Genomic DNA, 20170 nt, shown 5'->3' on the forward strand with positions numbered 1-20170 from the left:
CTAGGCCAGGGCTCTAACCCGCTGCACCGCAGCCCCGGCCCCTGGTCCATGATTTTTATAAAAGACTGGAAAGAGAAGGAATGTGTATGTGTGAAGGTTATCCCTATAAAGATACCATTTTTTGCTTTTCTGAATAGACAAAGAGGTAGAGTTATCATATACTGTATGGGTAGATGGCTGTCTCGGCCAGTAGGATCATAGAGACTAAAAATACAGATTAAAAGAGATGCTATTTAAGTAGTAACCGTCTCAGAGTACTGTTGGGAGAGAAGACTTGTCTATCGGAATGGGAGGAGTTGGGATGAGTATGTGTGTTCTGGCGTATTGATTGGAACAGAACTTACTTTACTAATTAGGGCAGTTCTGACATTAAAGACAGTGATGTTAAAGCTTCACAGAGAAAAGGAGAGCATATTGGAATAAAAGGACGTGCTTGAAGATGATCAAGTCTGAGGGCGAGAAATTGAATCCAGCTTGTAGGCCTGCTTTCCTGCTTTCTTTGGCCTATTTTTGATATTTTTTTTTTTTTTTTTGACAGGTGGAGTTAGTGAGAGAGGGAGACAGAGAGAAAGGTCTTCCTTCCGTTGGTTCACTTCCCAAATGGCCAGTACAGCTGGCGCTGCACTGGTCCAAAGCCAGGAGCCAGGTCCTTCTTCCTGGTCTCCCATTGGGTGCAGGGGTCCAAGAACTTGGGCCATCCTCAACTGCCCTCCCAGGCCACTTCAGAGAGCTGGACTGGAAGAGGAGCAGCCGGGACTAGAACCCAGCACCCATATGGGATGTGGGCGCCGCAGGCAGAGGATTAACCAAGTGAGCCACGGCGCCAGCCCCATTTTTGATTTTTTTTTTAAAGGATTTATTTATTTATTTGAAAGGTCAGTGAGAGAGGGAGAGACAGAGAAAGAGATCTTCCATTCACTGGTTCACTCCCCAATTGGCTGCAGTAATCAGAGCTTTGCGAGGCCAATGGCAGGAGCCAGGAAGTTCATCTGTGACTCCCACATGGGTGCAGAGGCCAATCAATTGGGCTGTCTTCCCACTGCTTTCCTGGGCGCATTAGCAGGGAACCGAATTTCAAGTAAAGTACCCAGGACTCAAACCAGGGCTCAAATGGGATGCCAGCGTTGCATGAGGCAGCTTAACTCACTGTACCACAGTGCTAGCCCCTGCTTTGTTTTTTAATAGATGTTAATGCTTTTAAGGCTGGTCATTCATTCATTCGCCAGAGGCCAGAGAAGTGCCATTATTCCTTATATGTCACTCAGTTGCTTCACTAACCTGTTTACCTGCTCCATCCTAGAAAACATTTGAGTTTGAAGCCTCCTGATTATAGTCCAGTCCCCTTTTTTGAAGTAGCAGATTTAATTTGAATGCTTTTGAAGACTAGGACTAGATAATCATTTCATAACTGTTCATGGATTTTCTGCCATGAAAGAATTAGGGATGGTAAGCTAAGTATCCTCTTTGGATAGAGGACAGAATGAGGATGTGCTATACAGGTGTCACATTCGGAGTCCTGACAAAACATCAAAAGAACCAGGTTTGAGGTAACTTGAGGGCCTTGTGGGACTGATGCCGAGCATTCTGATACTCATTTTGTGCTTGTGCAGCAAATAAAGAACCCTAGTGGAGCGCTGTACATTTTCCTTTCCATCTGAACTCAGGAGAAGCAAAACAAAATGAAACCTGGGATGGGGTGGCATCCTAAAGATCACACAACTGCGTAGAGATGGAACAATGCATTTATTTGGTTAAATAATTAAGAAGCAGTAGAGACTAATGGTGTGTTTGTGTCCTCCAACTCAAGATTAGCAATGCTAATGTAAAATTAAAATGCGTGTGGTCCCTTACCTAAAAGATAAGTATAATATATAAACACATCATTTGTTCAAGTTTTACCAGATACTGTTTCAGTACTCTCACTTGATCCTCAAGCATTCTGGGAGAAAATTAAATAATGTGAGGTGGCCCAAGCAGATTTAATTTGTCCACCTGCTGTGAGAATGTTATTGCACCAAGCCCAAAGAACTAAATGTGTTGAAGAGATTCAGTTCTTGTCTTCAAAGTGCTTCAAAGTCTAGAAAGAGGGGAAAGGATATAGGAGAAGAATAAAGGAGGAAGCAGATTATCCTTGCTACGTGAGAGATGCTTCACTGAGAACATGTGAGTTAGGCATTTATTTAGAGCAAATGAGGCATCTTGCATACCGAAACCTTGGATTAAAAAGGGTTGAGAGAGCATGATAGATTGGGATCATTGCCAGAGAACAAGAGATGCGGCATGGGACCGTGAGACTCGAAGCTAGAGGTAGGTCCATATAGGGAAGTGAATCCAGCTGGGTGACTGCTTTCCTCTACTTTGACAAAGAAAATGACAGCTTATGAAAGGTGTATGAATCTTGGGGGAAAAGTACATGGTGAGTCTCGAAAACTGGCTGCAGCCTCATAGCCCTTGAGGCCAGGGCTGTGGTTCAGAGCAGTATCACAAGACAGGAGAGGGTAATATTTAATGCCCTGGATTTATCAGCTGCTCAATTCTGGAGGCACTCAGCCTTTTTGAGAGGGCTGCCATGTTCTCAAAGGAGACCAACTCAGTATCATTTTGAAGCTGATTTTCACATAGTCATAAATGCTATATATACATTTAGAATTTATCATTGTATTGTTTGTCTTGGAGTCCAGAAAATCATTTCCAACCTGTGACACATTTGGACATGGTATTTTTCAAAAGACAATTACTTTCTTTGTTCGTTCTAGCCAGTAAGTGCCTCATTCACTAATCATGACTATTTTCCAGTACTATCTCATTATTTTTTTTTTTCAAATAACTCACAGAACCTGTGATTCCTTTGCACTTGAAAATGTGTGATTCTGAAATCTAATTTGCTTTAAATACTTTTTTTTTGAAGGATTACACATTTTACGATTGTTTCTTACAGATACTCTTTTTAAAAAAATTTTTTTTAAAATTTATTTGAAAGGAAGAGTTGCAGAGAGAGAGACAGAGAAAGATCTTCCATCACTGATCCACTCCCCAGATGGCCACAATGGCTGGGGCTGGACTAAGCAGAAGCCGGAGCCAGGAGCTTCATCTGGGTCTCTCACATGGGTGCAGGGCGCAAGGGCTTGAGCTATCCTCCACTGCTTTCCCAGGTGCATTAGCAGGGAGCTGGAGTGGAAATGGAGTAGCCTGGACCCTAACTGGTACCCATGTGAGATGCCTGCAGTATAGGTAGCTTCTTAACCCATTACACCCCAACACCAGCCCAGCAGTTACTCTTCAGTGAAAAGAATTAGCTTTAAGTATTTAAAATTCTGTTTTAGTTTGAGTTGTGTTAATTATTAGCCCTCATTTGCAGCTAGTTTTTAATTGGTTTGGTTCATGTTTTGCCAATTGACTAGATTGATTCATGGGTATAATAATGTTTTATAAATAGTAAGAAACATATTTCATCTGTGTTAGTTCTGGTTGGATGATACATAGTTGATATAGGTTAGTAAGAATTTCCATTTTAATGTGGCGTGCCTTATTTTGGAGGATACTGTAGTGCTGTTTTAACTGTTAAAGAAGTCAGATTTTTGCAGATCATTTGATACAGCATTTCTGTAGAACAATAGATAACTTTGAAAAGCTAATTTTGTATTATTATTAATAATTATTCATCTGGAAGTGTGGTACTTAATTAAAACATAGTAGAGAGAATAATATATGAACCTCCATATGCTCTGTTATTCAGCTTCCAAAGTTAACAATAAAAAGCCAAATTCTCCTTATTTATCCACCGCTGGGAATTTTAAAGCATATCCCAGTTTGATCACTGCATCTGTACGAGTAAGTATATATTCAAGTACGGTTCTCAAATGCTTCTCATTTCCTGGAGGATTGCTCTTGTCCATTTAAAATAATAGTAATGTAAAATAATAATTAGCTACAAAATGAAGTCTCCCTACTATCATTTGTCTATGCAATTGAATTTGAGGATTTTTCACAATTCCCTGTTTCATCTGTAACTAAGGCTTATATTGTTTAATGATGTTTTAAATGAAAAGGCGTGTTTCTGTTATAATGCCTTCAAAATATTATATCTTTGTTGATACAAAGACAGAATCTTCTAGCTTTATTTTCTGGCTTTCTAGCTTTATTGATTTATCTCTATGGACAGTTAATATAAATGGAGTCACATACTATTTGGTCTTTTGTAATGCCACTTGTTACCGTAACATGATATATCCAGGGGTCATCCATATTGTATCATATATTAATACTTCATTCTTCTTTATTGCTAAGTACTAGTATATTGTATGGATATATCATAGTTTATTATTCTGTTCACCAGTTGATGAACATATGGATTATTTCTCATTTTTGGCTGTTATGAATAATGTTACTAAGAATATTTGTTTACAAGTTTCTGTGTAAATTTATGTTTTTAATTTGTAGTCAGTATATGCCAAGGGATGGGATGCTAGATAATACAGTAGCTGTGTTTAACTTTTTGAGGAACTGCCTGACTATTTTCAAACCATTTGCAACATTTTTCATACCTATCAGCATTTATGAGGGTCCCACTTTCTCCATGTCCTTAACCAGTACTTGTTATTGTCTGTCTTTAACTACAGCCATCCTAGTGTGTGTGAAGTGGCATTTCGTGGTGGTTGGTTTTGATTTGCATTTCCCTGGTGGATAATAATGTTGAGCATCTTTTCATGTGCTTGTTGGCCTTTGCTCTTTCTTTGGACAAATGCCCATTCTAAAGCCTTTGCCCATAGTTAAATTGTTGTCTTTTGATAACTGAGTTGTAAGAGTTCTATGTGTATCCGATTCCTTACCAGATACATGATTTTCAAATATCTTCTCCCATTCTGTAGATTTTCTTTTCCACTTTCTGGATGGTATTCTTTGAAGTATGAAACTTTAAATTTTGATGAAATCCAATGCACCTATTTTTTCTTTAGTTGCTTGTACTTTTAATATCTCATTTGAAAAGGTTTTGCCTAACTCAAGGTAATGTACATATATGCTGTATTTTCTTCTAAAGAGTTTTGTGGATTTTTTTTTTTTTTTTGTAGACTTAGTTCTTTTCATTTAGGTTATGCTCAATTTGAGTAAATTTTGAATGTGGGTGAAGGAAGAGTCCAACTTCATTCTTTCCAGGTGGCAATCCGGTTGTCCCAATATTAGTTGAAGAGGTTGTTCTTTCCCCATTGAATAATCTTGGCACCATGTTGAGAAATAATTGATCAGAAGTTATTTAAGAAGGACAGGACATTGTGGTGCAGTAGGTTAAGCTGCTGCTCGGGACACCTGCAGTCCAGATAGGTGTGCTGATTTGAGTCTCAGCTGCTTTGCTTCCAACCCAGCTCCCTGCTAATGCACCTGGAAAGCAGTAAATGGTGACTCAAGTACTTGAGTTCCTGCCACCTGTGTGGGAAACCCAGCGGGGGTTCCTGGCGTCAGCATGGCTATTGCAGCCCCTTGGAGAGTGAACCAGCAGTGAAAGATATCTCTGTCACACTGCCTTTCAAATAAATAAGTTTATCTTTTCAAAAAAGTTATTTATGTGCTCTCAAGTTTGTTCCACCGCTGTGTATGCCTGTCCTTATGTGAATATAGCCTTGAAACTGTAACTTTGTTTAGTATGTTTGGAAACTGAGAAACAGAGTCCTTAATCTTTTTCATGTTTGGCTACCCAGGGTCCCTTAAATTTCCTTTTAGGTTTTAGGATCACCTTGTGAGTTTCTGCACAGAGACTACCTGGGGTTTTGGTAGGGGTTGTATGGAATCCATAGGTTAGTTTGGAGAGTATTCCCTTCTTACCAATGCAAGTCTTCTGATCCATTAACACATCTTTCTGTATACATACATCTTTAATTTTAAAACTTTTGTAATTTTAAGAATATAATATTTGTATTATATTGCCTTTTAAAATAGATAATGGTGTTATTTTTCTACAAAAAGAGGTGCTTAATATGAAAGAATATAGCAGTGGAAACATTTGAATCACCCAGAGTTCCCCCACCAAGAAATAAGCAGTTACTATTTGGTGATTCCAAACCGTGCATCATAGAGATAAATAGGTATAGAAAGAAATAATGGAGAACAGAGAGAAATTGTGTGTGTGTGTGTTTAAAGATTTGTTTCATTTATATGAAAGAGTTACAGGAAGGGTGGAGAGACAGAGAGAGCACGTGTGTATGTGTGTGTTTGTGTGTGTGTGTGAGAGAGAGAGAGTGATTCCATAAGCAGTTTACTCCCCAAATGGCTGCAAGTCGGGGATGGGGCAGGCTGAAACCAGGAGCCAGGAGCTTCCTTAGATTTTCCCACTTTGGTGGCAGGAGGGCCAAATAAGCTGCAGCACCCCCTCTAATGCACCTTTTAGGCCATCTTTTTTCTCTGCTGTATGAGTATGGTGCCAGCCTTGCTGTGTATAGAGTTTCTGCTGAAGCATGGGTCTCTTCAGACTGGCTGTTACAGTTACTGATTCATTTTTCCTTATTTTGGTATGAGTGTTGTACTGGCCTCATAAAGTCAGGTTGGGAATTGCTCTCTTATTCTGTTATCCCGATGAATTTATGTAAGACTGTCTTTGGTTCTGTCCTAACTGTTGAGCAGAATTCACTGGTTAGTCTAACTGGCCATGAGATTTTCTTTGTGTGCTGATTTTTATTTTTTATGGAGTGTTAGGGGACAATTCTCTGGAGTTTCTACATGTCTTCTGCCAGCTTTTGTCCCAGACTATCTTTTTTTTCCAGACTATCTTTTCAAGAATAGTTTAATAGCCACCTTAGAAAATAGAAATAGAGTCTTCCTACGGGGCAAAGACTGGGCAAATTTGCTTTTTAGCCCCTTTATAGGATTGGGGCTTTCCAAGATTTGATATTGCTCAGCTGTTAGAAACCCACTGTGGCCACAGCAGCCATCTGTACTGCTCTGCCTCACTCCCATCACTCCCATGGAGACTTTAAAGGGGCAAAATGAACTGTTAAAAATATGAAACTCGTGCCACCTGCTTTGCTGTGACTAATAAAGTCTTTTTTTCCCTGACCCACAAGTTTATGTCTTCTATTCAGTGTATTGTGAAACTAAGGCAGGCTAATAAGTAGAGTGAAATCTCAGATCCTTCACAGCTCTTGACATGGAGAAAGTTCCTTTTTTCTAAGACTGTTTGAGTTTCCTGTATATTCCTGTGTCAGTTTTAATTTTCCGAAATTCTTTCCTCTCATCTGCATTGTTGAACTTACTGTCATAATTTGCCACCTATTTTTCTTATGTCTAAAGGATGTCTAATAATTTTATTTCCATTCCTGATCACTGATCATTGCTATTTTTGTTAGATATAGAGTTGTTTGTGAACAGGTATTTTCCTTTAGGTCTCTGTTTACCTGGTCAAGTTTTGTGAGGCTCGACTTTTGAGGAAAGAAAGGCCATTATTATTATTCACAAGTAAGGAAGCAGGAGAAATATGTCTCAAATCTCCTTCTCCATTAGGGGTGGGGAAAAGCTACATAAATCAGGTAAGAAAAAGCTAATGTGCCAGCAGGCCTGGGAAGGCCAGTCCTGAAGGCAGAGGCTTCAGTTCTCCTTCTGCAGGTGCCCAGGCCGCAGGACCTACCCAGCCCTGCTCTGGGTTCACTCTGCGCATGTGTGGCAATGTCCTAAAAAACTGGCACTTAAAATAGGGGAACTTTCAGGAAAAGAATACAGAAGCATAACAAGAGGTTTTTATTCTTGGAATATCTGTGAGACCTAGTAAAAGGGTAGTCTGTTATTAGCTGGAGACAGTCCATAGCCTTCAGTGGTTTGGGCATGGAGAGTTCTGCTGTTAGTTTCATTGCTGCTGCTTTGAAGGTAATGTGTCTTTTCTATTTCCTGTAGCTATTTAAAATTTTCCCCCTTTATGCCTATTTTTGGATTTCTCTTTATTTAAGTTGCTTGGAATTCATTGAGATTTTTAGTTTTTAAGATTTATTAAATTTAGATGAAAGGCAGAGTGATAGAGAGAGAGAGATCATCGCATCTGCTGGTTCACTCCCCAAATTGCTGCAACAATCAGGCTTGGTCCAGTCCAAAGCCAGGAACCCAGAGTTCCTTCCTTCCCCACATAGGTGGCAGGGACCCAAACATTTAAGCTGTCCTCCACTGCTTTCCCTGGCACATTGACAGGGAGCTGGATCAAAATGGGAGCAACCAGGACTTGAACTAGCGCTCTGATAAGGGATGCTGAAATTGCAGGTGGCAGCTTAGCTCATTGTGTTACATAGCCAGCCCTGCATTGAACTTCTTGAGCCTGTGGCTTGCTAACTTCCTTCAGTCATAGAAAGTTTTAGACACCATCGTTTTAAATATTCCATTTCATTGATTTTTCCCTCCAACATTCTGATTAAAACACATATTTTCAAATATGTACTGTCAACTATTACACATTCCAGCTCACTAATGGAGTCATCACTTGTGTCCACTCTGATATTTAGTTCATCCAGTGAGACTTAAATTATAACTTTTTAAATTTTTAAATGTTCTATTTTCCTTTTTTGAGTTTATGACAGTTTTCCCTGTAGAAATTATGTCTTTTATTTACTTTTCTTAATATTTTTCATATTTATTTATTTGAGTTACAGTAATGGAAGATTGAGAACAGAAACACACTTACTCTTCCATCAACTGGTTTACTTCTCTGATGCCAGCATCAGCCTGGCTGAGCTGAACCTGGAAGCTGGAAACAATCCAGGTCTCTCAGGTGGCTGGCAGGAACTTGAGCCAAGAAACAAACTCAGGTTCTCAACACTGAAATGGAGCCATCTTAAAACTAGTGTCTTAACTCCGGCTAAATGCACACCTCTGTTTATTGTTTTTATTCAGGTTCTAGTTGTTTTATATTGGTCTATATCTGAGAATTCTAATCTCTGGAGTCTTTTTTTAAGTTTTTTTTTTTTTTTTTTTTGATTGATTTGAAAGGCAGAGTTACAGAGAGAGAGAGAGAGAGAATCTTTCATCCACTGGTTCACTCCTAAAATGGCCACAAAGACGTGGGCTGTGCCAGGCTGAAGCTAGGATCCTGGAGCTTCTTCGGGTTTCCCACATGGGTTCAGGGGCCCAAGCGCTTGGACCACCCTCTGCTGCTTTCTCAGGCACATTAGCAGAGAGCTGGATCAGAAGTGGAGCGCCCAGGATTTGAACCAGCACCCATCTGGGATGTCTGAGTTGTAGGCAGCGGCTCTACCTGCTATTCCACAATGCCAGTTCCTAAAGTCTTTTATGGTTTCTTTTTTTTTTTTTTAAACATATTTATTTATGTGACAGAGTTACAGAGAGAGAGAAGGTTTTAAGTTTCATTTATTTGACACACTTTCAGAGACAGAGAGACAGATGGACATAGACATATATCTTCCATCTGCTGATTCACTCCCCAAATGCCTATATAGCCAGGATGGAGCCAAACTGAAGCCAGCAGCCCAGATTCCAGAACTGCATCTGGGTCTCTTTTGTGGGTTAAAGGGATACATCAGCAATCACCTGTTACCTCAGGGTACGCATTGGTAGGGACTGATGGAAGAAGAGCCGGGGCAGGTGTCTCAAGCAGTGTCTTGAACACTGTGCTGAGTGCCCGCCTCAGATTCTAGTTTCTTTTTTAAAAAAATTGTTTTATTTATTTTCATTTTGCTTTAAAGATGGAGATCTTCCATCTCTTGGCTCAATTCTCAAGTGCCTGCAAGAGCCAGGAACCAGGAGCTCCACTTGGGTCTCCCACATGGGTGGTTGAGACTCAGGTATTTGAGCTATCATCTTGCTGGTATGTGTATTAGTAGGAAGCTGGTTGAGAAGTGGAGTAGAGGTGACATGCTCTTGACACTCTGATAAGGAGTGTATGGGGAGCAACCAAGACTAGACTAAATTACTGGAACTGCTAGGACTAATTCTATGCATCTGCTCTCCCACAATATGGCGCTGAGAGACAGCAAACAACTTCTACACAGCTGCCTCACCAGTTCCACTGATGAGCTGCAGGAGCTGATCCTGCTCCTGATTGGAGGAGAGCAGCATGCTCGGCGTGTGGGCAGGAGAGTTGGGATTGGTGGAAGAGGACTATAAAGGAGGAGAGAGACAACATGCACCAGGGAACATCTGGGGAACATCTGGGGAACCCCTGAGAGAGTCGGCCGGTGGTGTGCTGCCCCTCCGCGGTGGCGGGGGTGGGGTGGGGGGTGGGCGGCAGCAAACCCCGGACGGCGTCGTTCTTCCGTGAATGGGGGGACAGCAGCAAACCCGGGAAGGGCTGGGCGAAAAGAACAGCGCAGGGTCCGGTGTCGTTCCTCTGCAAATGGGGGAGCGACAGAGTGAGAGAGTCTCAACAGTGCCTTAAGCTGCTCTGCCAAATGCCTACCCTCAGAATCTAGTTTCATGGAAGTGTTTTTCACATTGTATTTGTAAAATTATTTATAGGACTAATATGTGACTTTCAAGGAAACCTTTTCCTTCCAGAGAGGGTTTATGCGTGCTTCCACCAGGACTTGATGCATTGTTTCAGTAATTTATTGTTGTGTAACAAACCACCCCCAAAGTGGAGGATTAAAAATGAATGTCCAATGTAAATATATTTTTAAAGTAGGAATCTAAGAAGATGAATTGCTGCTGTATCACATTACAATAAAATTTAAAAACAATCTAGCATTTAATGTTAAGGCAGAGATGGTGCTATTAACTTTAATTGGGTGTTTGTTCCATTCAGCAAGATTGACTACCATTGATGCTATACTTTGCTATTTGGTTTTTAAAAGATTGCTAGGAACTAAATTGTCAGATATCTTCTTTGAGTGCATTAGAATACAAACATTTTTCTGTCTACTCATATCCTAATACAATGGAAGTAGCTACTAAAAGATGCATGGGTTTCAATGCAGTGTTCAGAGCTGTTTACCTATATTGGTCCTAGTTGATATCTTTCATTTATTAATCTTTCCGGTTTTAAAATATTTTGTGTTTCCAATGGACAATTTTTCTGGGTGTATTTTTATGATTTGAGTCTTTTAAGGATTTATGAACAAATGTTTGCTAGGTAGCTGACCAAAAAAAGGTTTTAAACCATAGTTTCACACCTTGTCTTGCAAAGCTGTGTAATACAAAAACAGTAAGTATTCAGAAGTAAATATAAAAATAAAGTTTTTAACCTGCAGATATGTGGGTGTTGCCTGCAGGGATGGGGAATGCGTAGCCTGTGGGCTGTATAAGGTCTGCAGAATCATTGGTCTGGTTTTATGCCAAGGTAACTGCAGGCAAGACTTGAAATTCGATAAATCTACAGCAGGTTAATTTTTAAGTTGATGATTTGTATGGCCCACAAATGATGTTCAAAATATCCAAATGGTCTTGGCAGAGAGAACGCTCCCTACCCCTGCTTTAAGGGATCATCATATTTCGGTTATATAAGCCAGCATCTTTTGGGTCACTTGTAGTCTGTTTTGTTGGTGTTGTTGTTTTAAATAGCTCATGACTTTCAGGCATCAGTATTTCAGCTTGTGTGTACAAAATCAAGCTGTAGCTTTTCTTGATGTTCTATTGTCATATTATTGGAGTAACTGCCTAGTTGTTTGAATTATTGACCATACGTGTATTAATTTGGAAAATGGGATAATAATGCTAGCTACATAGAGAACCAATGCCTGCCCCACTGGTTAAAGCCTTAGATCCCTCCCTCTGCCTGGAGGTGGCTCTGCTTGTAACCATTACTTCATTCATAACTTACTATTTTTAAGAAATTGCCATGTCTCTCTTCCAGTTTCTACCCATTCAGTTGCTAAGGCTACATTTCTCTTTCTCAGTAATCCTACTTCACTCCTTCCCAGATGACTAAAAAACATGAAGCATTGAAGATGTTTTGGGATCTTAAGTATTTTTTTTAAATTCTTGATGTGGTAGGAAAATAAAATTATACCCTCCCCATAGCCTTCCTCTACCCCCCCCCCCCAAGTAGGGGCCATACAAGATTTCATTGTACTCCGACACCTATGAAGAAGTTCCTTGGCCTACTTAATATATAAATACCTTTCCTCTTCTCATTTGCCTGAAGATGTTTCCTTTCTTCCCCTTAGATATTCCCTGGAAGAATTGTAGTTCATTTTTAGAAATCAGTGTGTTAGTTATTCCCAGTTGGTAGACATTCTCCTGGATTTAATCCAGTAATGATTCTGTATATGCATGAGAAGAATCTGGCCGGCTTACAGAGGCGTCTTTCCTGGATAGATTTCCTGTCCCTCATCTACCGGTCTCCCTTTTCCCCTTTGTGTTTGTGTCTCCACAGGTCTCAGAAATGGGCTGTGCTCATGGTTTTCCTTTCAGCACACTCACCAGGCAGGCTCAATTCCCTCTACGTTACCTGTTTGTTCTGTTATCTTAAGCTAGCTGTTTGTGCCCAGACTAACGAGTGCAGGTGCTGAGCTTCCTGCAACATCATCTTGCCCATTTTCAAGGTCTCCTTCTCTGCTGAGTCTTACTCAGTTCCCCAGTCTAGTTGAAAGTGTGATACAGTGGGTAAGAGCTGGGCTCTGGAAAGGTTTCTTTGTGCGACTTTGGGCTGGTTACTTAATCTGTGGGTCTCTATTTCTTTTATCTGCAAAATCGGGATTCTGATACTGCCCACCTCTGTGTGGGGGATATACTGTTCTAGGAGACATCTCTAACTGATATGACTGAAGCACAGTTTTCTTTGTAAAGGAAGTTCCGAGGACCAGTTGGGTACTTCCCATGGCTATCAGCTCGCTTTGTTGTCGTGGGCTAGTAGCGATCCAGAGACACTGCTCTAGTTCAAATCTGCATCTCGGGCAGCAGGATGGAGGCCAGGGGAAGGAGAGGGGCTCAGCCAGCTTTGTAACTCTTTATGCTAGCATATCCTAAAGACTATGGTATGATCACGCAGCTGGTTTTCCCAGGGTGAGGCTCTTCCATTGCACTGTGAAAGTGCTGACCCCAGCGATTTCCCCATATGTGGGAAACTCAACTGCATAATTTGTGGTATTGGGGTCTGCGTTTGCGCTCTCCCCTGATTTAAAAAAAAAATATATATGGTAACTTGGCAACAGCTAGCAGCCACAGAACACTAAAATGTATAGGTTTAATTTGGGTACCTTTGCCATTGTGAAATCAGGGTTTGGTTTCTAACCACGAAGGGGCGAATGTGTATTGGGTAAGTAGAGAGCAGTCTCTACACGAAGACCTCCTGAGAATGCTGTGTGTTGGGGACTTTAAAGGAGAGCCAGGGGCCGACGCTGTGGCATAGCGGGTAAAGCTGCTATCTGCACTGATGGCATCCCATATGGGCACCGGTTCAAGTCCCGGCTACTCCACTTCTGATCTCGCTTCTGCTGATTCACCTGGGAAAGCATTGGAAAGTGATCTAAGTCCTTGGGCCTTTGCACCTGTGTGAGAGACCTGGAAGAAGTTCCTGGCTTCAGATCAGCTCAGCTCCAGCCATAGTGGCCATTTGGGGAGTAAACCAGTGGATGAAAGACCTCTCTGTAACTCTGCCTTTCAAATAAATAAATAAATAAATCTCTATTTAAAAAAAAAAAAGAAGAGATTCAGTAATCATGTAAGGACTTGGTACAGAGTTACACCTCAACAAATGCCAGGCACGTCTTATCTCCTTAGCTACGGGTCGGATCACCAGCACTCATGCTTAACTCTTCAGATCGTATCATACTCATACTTGTCCAGGAGAGTGATCTTTTTAAAATAATACCCAAAACTGAAAATTGTAGATTTCTTGGCAGGAAAAAGGTAGGTAGGTGGAATTATTCCCATGTTGGAAAGCAGGTAGTTTCTAGAATAGGATTTAACCTTTTACTTCATTAGTTATACTTAATTTAACAGTAGAGTTGTTAAGTCTCAGAAAACCACTGCTTGATGCATATTTTTGTTTTTAAGATTAATTGGTTGATTTGAAAGACAGAGTGACAGAGAGATCTATTGATTCTCTCCTCACATGGCTGCAGCAGCCAGGTCTGGGTTAGGCCAAACCAAGGAGCCAGGAACTCCATCCTGGTCTGTCATAAGGGTTTCAGGGTCCCAGCAGAATCAATGGGGTGTAATTAAGAATAAATTAGTAGATTTGCTTGGGTTTACACAGTAATATAGAAAAGTATGTACTAATTATCCTAGAAGACAGTAATCAGAAATAGTTTTGAAAAATCAGACCTGTTTTCAAAAAGGAATTTTCAAAAGTTAACTAGATCTTTAATAAAAAAAAATTACTAATCAGACTTTTAAGTCTAACCAAATACTCTAGACTTGTGTGCTTAGAAAAAACCTGCCACACTATTAAAGTAACTATGTTTGGTTTTATGATAGGGAATGGGTTTTTAACATGTAATAAATGGATGTGTTCCAATGGTGTCATTCTTTAATATTCAATTTACTTTTTTTTTTTTTTTTGACAGGCAGAGTTAGACAGTGAGAGAGAGAGAACAGAGAGAAAGGTCTTCCTTCCATTGGTTCACCCCCCCAAATGGCCACTATGGCCAGCGCGCTGCGCCAATCTGAAGCCAGAGCCAGGTGCTTCCTCTTGGTCTCCCATGCGGGTGCAGGGCCCAAGCACTTGGGCCATTCTCCACTGCCTTCCGAGGCCACAGCAGAGAGCTGGACTGGAAGAGGAGCAATCGGGACAGAATCCGGTGCCCCAACTGGGACTAGAACCTGGTGTGCGTGCCGGCGCCGCAGGCGGAGGATTAGCCTAGTGAGCCGTGGCGCTGGCCAATATTCAGTTTACTTTTATCCAAAATTTCTAGTGGTTTTATTAACTAGGGCTTCTATATTTTTTGTACAAAATGCTTACTTGGGACCGGCACTGTGGCATAGTGGGTAAAGCCACCACCTGCAGTGCTGGCATCCATTTTGTGTGCTGCATCACCTCTGATCTAGCTCTCTGCTGTGGCCTGAGAAAGCAGTAGAAGATGGCTCAAGTCCTTGGGCCCCTGTACCTACGTGGGAGACCCTGAGGAAGCTCCTGGCACCTGGTTTCGGATCTGCCTAGCTCTGGCCATTGCAGCCATCTGGGGAGTGAACTGGTGGATGGAAGACACACTCTCTCTCTCTCTCTCTCTGCCTTTGCCTCTCTGTACCTCTGCTTTTCAAATAAGTAGATAAATCTTTAAAAAATAATGCTTAACTTTTGGCATTATTATAAAACTTAATTTATTATGGATGACTTATTAGCAATTTATAAGATACATGGTAGTGATTTTTTTGTCTGATGTAAACTTGAAACATTGTGTATTTTCATCAGGAGACTAAGTAGGAATATAATCACTTATTTATAAATTATACCAGGCATATTTCTGATTTCATCTTAGATATTTCTCTCTATTTAGCACATGTTTCTTTATCATTATTCCCTTGGTGTTTGTTGACAGAAGCAAAATAATTTTAATATTGGCTTAAACACAGTATGATTAAGAAGATAAGCTTACTAAAAAAGAAGGTATTATTGTTTTCAAAGCTAAATACAAGTAATTTCTAAGCTGCATGCCTTTTTGGGTATTCCATATTACATCATCTTCTTTAGTAGTAAGGATAAATATATTCAGATGCTAAAATTTTAACTTTGACTCTGCCACCATTGCAGTTTAAGGTATTTAGTCATAATTTCTTAGATAAGCATATCTTTTTTTTTTTTTTTTTTTTTGACAGGCAGAGTGGACAGTGAGAGAGAGAGACAGAGAGAAAGGTCTTCCTTTGCTGTTGGTTCACCCTCCAATGGCCGCCGCGGCCAGCGCGCCGCGGCCAGCGCGCTGAGGCCGGCGCACCGCGCTGATCCGATGGCAGGAGCCAGGAGCCAGGTGCTTTTCCTGGTCTCCCATGGGGTGCAGGGCCCAAGCACCTGGGCCATCCTCCCCTGCACTCCCTGGCCACAGCAGAGGGCTGGCCTGGAAGAGGGGCAACCGGGACAGAATCCGGCGCCCCGACCGGGACTAGAACCCGGTGTGCCGGCGCCGCTAGGCGGAGGATTAGCCTAGTGAGCCGCGGCGCCGGCAGATAAGCATATCTTTAAGATTGCTTTATCACATGTATTACACCTGACAGATTTTAAATGGCTGATAAAATAGTGGCTATGTTTATTTTGTTGTACATTTTAACATGAAGCTAGAAAATAAAAGGAAACTCATCATATGTGTTTTCTTTTTTTAAAGATTGTTTATTTATTTGAAAGGTAAAGAGAGAGAGAGAGAGAGATCTTCCATTCCCTGGTTCACTCCCCAAATGGCTTCAACAGCCAGGACTGGGCCAGGCTGAAGCCAGAAGCCAAGGAGCTTTATCTGGGTCTCCCATGTGGGAGACTTGGACCATCTTTCATTGCTTTCCCAGGCACACTAGCAGGGAGCTTAATCAAAAGTGGAGCAGCTGGGACTCGAACCAGTGCCCATATGGGATTTGATGCTGCAGGTGGAGGCTTAACCTTCAATGCCACAGTGCTGGCCACATCATATGGATTTTTAAACTATTAAAATTAAAACTATAATTAAAACTCTTTGCCTTACTCAATTTAAGGTATCTACAATATTTCATTACAGAATTAAACATTATTTGTTGAAAGTTCTCCATTTTGTTCATGACTAAGTAGAAAGCCCAATTAATATATTGTGCATTTTTGTGCCCATTATTTATGTTCATGTCATGATGATACCTTTGTTTTTTTTTTGTTTTTTGTTTTTTTTTTTGACAGGCAGAGTGGACAGTGAGAGAGAGAGACAGAGAGAAAGGTCTTCCTTTGCCGTTGGTTCACCCTCCAATGGCCGCCGCGGCCGGCGTGCTGCAGCCGGCGCACCGCGCTGATCCGATGGCAGGAGCCAGGAGCCAGGTGCTTTTCCTGGTCTCCCATGGGGTGCAGGGCCCAAGCACCTGGGCCATCCTCCCCTGCACTCCCTGGCCACAGCAGAGGGCTGGCCTGGAAGAGGGGCAACCGGGACAGAATCCGGCGCCCCGACCGGGACTAGAACCCGGTGTGCCGGCGCCGCAAGGCGGAGGATTAGCCTAGTGAGCCGCGGCGCCGGCCATGATGATACCTTTGTACTAGGTAGGAGAACAATCAGTGCTTTTATTGAAGACTTATTTTGGGAAGCACTTCATATACAATTCAGAATCAAATTTAAGCCTTACAGAAGCTCTTTGCAATAATCACTATTCCCATTTTCCTATGAAGATATGGAGATTCTAAAGAGTTAAGGGTCTTGCTTATGATCATGCAAGCAAGTTGGTGAACTGTAATGGAATTTGTTTATTTTTTAAAGATTTATTTATTTATCTGAGTGGTAGAGTTACAGAGAGAGAGATCTTCCATCCTCTGGTTCACTCCCCAGATAGCTGCAATGGCTGGAGCTTGGCCAATCAGGAGACAGGAGTTTCTTCTGGGTCTCCCTTGTGGGTGTGGGGGTCCAAGCATTTGGGCCGTCTTCTACTACTTTCCCATGCCTTAGCAGAAGGCTGGATTGGAAGTGGAGCACCCGGGACTCGAACCAGTGCCCATATGTGATGCTGGCATGGTAGGCAGAGGCTTAACTTATTACACCATAGGGCCAGCCCCTGTAATGGAATTTAAACTCAAGTCTGATTCCAGAACCCTTTGTTTCACTGTGCCATGTTTTTTCTCATAATATATTAGCTCTGTGGATTGTACAAGTCACACAAAGTTAACTTCTTTTTCAGCAAACTGTGAATGTGAAAATCTAGATTCATCAACAGACAAATTTGTGAGGTGGATGATTCACTTCTTGTTCCTTAAATGACATAACATGACATTAAAAACATTATTTGCTCTTCCAGAATTCAGTTGTTCACTCAACATTTTCGGAATTCATGCACTCTGGAATTGTATCAAGCAAGGGAGACCTGTATTTTGGTATTCTCTCTTGAACATCTACCTGGGGAATGCCTGTTTTTCTGTGAGGTATTAAGTGTTAGAGGTACATAGTGGTTCTGGTACTGGAATTGTTATACCTGGCTTTCAAACCCTGGTTTCACTTCTTAACTGTGTGATCTTGGGCAGGTTATTTAGTCTTCTGAATTTCTGTTTCTTTCTCTCTAAAAAGGAAAGAATAATAGTGCCTTTCTCAGGGCTATTTCAGATAATGTGTACTTGTAGCATGGTATCTGGCACATAGTAGACAGATTTAATAAATGTTACCTTTCATTACTATCTTACAAGTAGTATTTGAAATATAATGTGTTTAAAACAAACAAGCTGAGTAGACTTGTTCAGTATTATCATCTGCAGTTTGGGATAGCAGTTGTCTTCCTTGTGTTATTTGAAAAGTCTCCTAAGTGCCTCTTATGTTCTGCACAGTGCCATATGCATTTTAAAAATGTAGTAACAGCCATCAGCCATGTTTTTATTTTTCATATTTTAAGGACGGTGCCAGTCGTTGTGTGGGATTTCACATATAAGAGCTAGATGTTTGGCTCCTGGCAGCTATAGTTAGCTTACTTCTTTATTACCTTTTGGAAAAGAAAAAGTAGAGAATCACTTGGTGATTTGTTCTTTGGAACAATATTTGCTTAGGAGAAAGGATTTGAGAAATTCTTCAATGACTTCAAGCAAAAATATTGTGAAGGCTTCACTCTGACACTGTAATTGACATTTTGTATGATTTCTGGTGTTTCTTGAAGATATTTCTAAATATTATTAGAAATAACTAAAAATAAAAACTAGGCATCTTCTATACACTCATAGCATAATATTTAAGTACTCAAATGTGTAAGTCCAGGTAAATTAACCTTTAATTAAAGTGAGTATATTTATTAAAAGGTTAAGAGTTATAAATCTAGTCAAAATTTCCTTCTAGATTATTGTTTCAGAATATTGTGATTTCTCAGAAGCTTGATAAGGAGTTAAATATGTAAGATAATAAATGCATACATAGTTAAATACATAAGATAAGATGTTCAGGTATATTGCCTATTAAAAGATATGTCAGGGCTAGTTTTATTATCTGTAATGAAATCTTGTTAGAGAAAACTTTGCTTTGACATTAAATCACTGCCATTTTTTTCATCACCAAAGTCCAAATGCCAAGGAAAAGTCAACTCACAAGCTGGAGGGGTTTATAAGCAGCTCAACTACAGTGATTGCTGGCATAAATCATCCTATTTTTATGGTTCCTTTAAGTCCTGATTAAGCCATTTGAAGTTCTAAGAGATAATTGGATGCTTTCATATAAACATTCTCAGCTTAGTTTGCATAAAGGATGATTGTGTCATTGATGTGGAGTTTATTGTTTTCTTTTTCTTTTTTCTTTCTTTTTCTTTTTTTTTTTTTTTTTTTTTGACAGGCAGAGTGGACAGTGAGAGAGACAGAAAGAAAGGTCTTCCTTTTGCCGTTGGTTCACCCTCCAATGGCCACCACTGCTGGCGCGCTGCGGCTGGCATACCACGCTGATCCGAAGGCAGGAGCCAGGTGCTTCTCCTGGTCTCCCGTGGGATGCAGGGCCCAAGGACTTGGGCCATCCTCCCCTGCACTCCCTGACCACAGCAGAGAGCTGGCCTGGAAGAGGGGCAACCGGGAAAGAATCCAGCGCCCCGACCGGGACTAGAACCTGGTGTGCCGGCACCGCTAGGTGGAGGATTAGCCTATTGAGCCGCGGCGCTGGCCAGTTTATTTTTAATATGAACTTTTTCAAGAACCTTTTTGTATAATAGATTTTAAAAGGTTTATTTAGTGTGTTCTGCCAGTTTTTATGTTTACCTAAGGTGTTGTAACTGCAAGTCAGTTACAGTTCTGGGAGTAAATATTGACTTTACTTATGTAGTCTAAGTTTTTATGAGTGACCAGACTTAATAACATGTGCTAATTTAACCTCAGTGAGGATTTTCAGAAATCTGTTTTTGAAGTTTACTAAAACCAAGATACAGTTACCAGTTTTAATGGTTTGATTTTAAAGGAGCAAATTTGCAATGTAATTTGTTCTTAGAAGCCAAAGAATAGGTGGCATAGAGATAGTATAGCTGTTCTTTGTGGAGGGAAAAAAAAATGCATTCACATTAAGTTTGTAGATTATTTTCTTCAGACAGTTGTATGTAGAACTTAATTTTTAATAGTACTTTGTCTAACATTAGCTCAGTGAGTCTGAGATTTCATATTAAAAATCATTACTGAATAAAGTTTTTCAATTTTTTAGTGATGTTCATT

At 40.7% G+C, this 20170-nt stretch overlaps 1 protein-coding gene and 1 pseudogene across 1 annotated transcript in view; both read left to right on the forward strand.

Moving 5' to 3' along the window:
- The window catches only part of GTF2F2 (general transcription factor IIF subunit 2), a 133487-nt gene that overhangs the window by 42671 nt on the left and 70646 nt on the right, over positions 1 to 20170 (forward strand). The window lies entirely within an intron of this gene.
- Positions 12899 to 13036, forward strand: LOC127492233 (U1 spliceosomal RNA; annotated as a pseudogene).

The sequence above is a fragment of the Oryctolagus cuniculus genome, chromosome 9, assembly GCF_964237555.1.
Source record: "Oryctolagus cuniculus chromosome 9, mOryCun1.1, whole genome shotgun sequence".
Lineage (NCBI taxonomy): Eukaryota > Metazoa > Chordata > Mammalia > Lagomorpha > Leporidae > Oryctolagus > Oryctolagus cuniculus.